Here is a 2,500-nt window from a genome sequence, read left to right on the forward strand (position 1 = left end):
CGCGCACTTGGGGGAAAATTGAGGTTTTGAGCGTGTCGGTCGAAAAATCAAAATAAATCGAGGCGTTGTCGGTTTTCCACGAAACTTGGCAGATCCTCTGCATGTATTTTTATAGAGATGCCTGCAAAAAACCAGCTCAAAATTCGAACTCTAGGTCGACTAGCGCGGATGTCGTGCCTTCTTGACGTTTTGACGCTTAAAAATTCGTAATTAACGAATCCCGCGTGCAAATTCGCCAAAATTTCTTGGGGGAGGCCCTTATGATGTACTAAACATGGCCGAATATTTGGGGGACAAAATTTGACCCGTCGGTGGATCGCGCACTTGGGGGAAAATTGAGGTTTTGAGCGTGTCGGTCGAAAAATCAAAATAAATCGAGGCGTTGTCGGTTTTCCACGAAACTTGGCAGATCCTCTGCATGTATTTTTATAGAGATGCCTGCAAAAAACCAGCTCAAAATTCGAACTCTAGGTCGACTAGCGCGGATGTCGTGCCTTCTTGACGTTTTGACGCTTAAAAATTCGTAATTAACGAATCCCGCGTGCAAATTCGCCAAAATTTCTTGGGGGAGGCCCTCATGATGTCCCAAACACGCCTGAATTTTTTGGGAGCAAGATTTGTCCCGTTGATGGGTGCTCCTTTGAAAAAAAATTGCGATTTTTGCGCGTTTCGGTCGAAAAATCAAAATAAATCGGAACGTTGTCGGTTTGCCACGAAACTTTCCAGACCCTCTAGATGTATTTTTAGTGAGGTGTCTGCAAAAAACCAGCTCAAAATTCGATCTCTAGGTCGATGTTTTGATTTTTCGTTTTCTTGAGTTTTTGGCGCGTAAAAAATTCATATTTAATCCGTCCCTCGTCGGAAAATTCTAATTTTTTGTGGGAGATGTTGTTTTTATGTCCCTAACATGCCTGCAAAAAATCGCGGAAAAACTCAACCTCTAGGTCACATTTTCGGGACTTTATGCCTGCAGGGAAAATTAACCCCTTTTTCTACAAAACTGGAAATGGCACATCAGACATATATAGGGGGAGCTGCTTGTTGGGGCATGGCTGGGCATGGCTGGGGGCTGTCTGGGGGGCGCCCAGGCACCCCCAGCCACTGCCCAACAAGCAAATATGCCCCATTTTCATCAATTTGAGCCGTTTTCATCAAATCTTTTTGATAAATTCGGATCTTTTGATGAATTTGGGGGGGATTTGGTGGGAAAGAGGTGCTGTTCTTGAGCTGGGCAGCCACAGGCCAAGTCACGTCGGGAGGGAATTCGTAGGCAAAAATCTCTAGCGCGCTGCCGATTGAAATTTTTGCCCATGCCTGGGACTCGGCAGGCCAAATCACGTCGGGAGCCCCGTGCTCAGGCCAAACCACGTCGGGAGGGGTCCCGTAGGCCAAAATTCCTCGCGCGTGCGCGCGCGCGCCTGCGCACCCGTATTATTAAGGTCATACCGATTGAAATTTTTGTTCACGGCTGGGACTCGACCTTCCCGTGCCCATGCCAAGCCAGGGCAAGGCGGCATTTTGCAATTCGGGAGGCAAAACGGGGTTGTTTTTTTCGTTTCTTCGGCTATCGACGCTCAAAACATTCGTAGTTAACGAATCCCGCGTGCAAAATCGCCAAAATTTCTTGAGGGAGGCTCTAATGATGTCCCAAACATGCCTGAATTTTTTGGGAACAAGATTTGTCCCGTTGATGGGTGCTCGTTTGAAAAAAAATTGCGATTTTTGCGCGTTTCGGTCGAAAAATCAAAATAAATCGAAACGACGTCGGTTTGCCACGAAACTTTCCAGACCCTCTAGATGTATTTTTATTGAGGTGTCTGCAAAAAACTAGCTCAAAATTCGAATTCTAGGTCGACTAGCGCGGCCGGGTCGTGACTTCTTGACGTTTTGACGCTTAAAAATTCGTAATTAACGAATCCCGAGTGCAAAATCGCCAAAATTTCTTGAGGGAGGCTCTAATGATGTCCCAAACATGCCTGAATTTTTTGGGAACAAGATTTGTCCCGTTGATGGGTGCTCGTTTGAAAAAAAATTGCGATTTTTGCGCGTTTCGGTCGAAAAATCAAAATAAATCGAAACGTTGTCGGTTTGCCACGAAACTTTCCAGACCCTCTAGATGTATTTTTATTGAGGTGTCTGCAAAAAACTAGCTCAAAATTCGATCTCTAGGTCGATGTTTTGATTTTTTGGTTTCTTGAGTTTTTGACGCGTCAAAAATTCATATTTAATCCGTCCCTCGTCGGAAAATTCTAATTTTTTGTGTGAGATGTTGTTTTTATGTCCCTAACATGCCTGCAAAAAATCGCGGAAAAATTCAACCTCTAGGTCACATTTTCGGGACTTTATGCCTGCAGGGAAAATTCACCCCTTTTTCTACAAAACTGGAAATGGCACATCAGACATATATAGGGGGAGCACCTTGACTGGGTATGGCTGGGCATGGCTGGGGGACTGTCTAGGGCGCGCCCAGGCACCCCCAGGCCCCTGGTAACAAGCTGCT

This window comes from Medicago sativa, chromosome 6, assembly GCF_051527215.1.
Source record: "Medicago sativa cultivar Bolivia chromosome 6, Bolivia_mono, whole genome shotgun sequence".
NCBI classification, from domain to species: domain Eukaryota; kingdom Viridiplantae; phylum Streptophyta; class Magnoliopsida; order Fabales; family Fabaceae; genus Medicago; species Medicago sativa.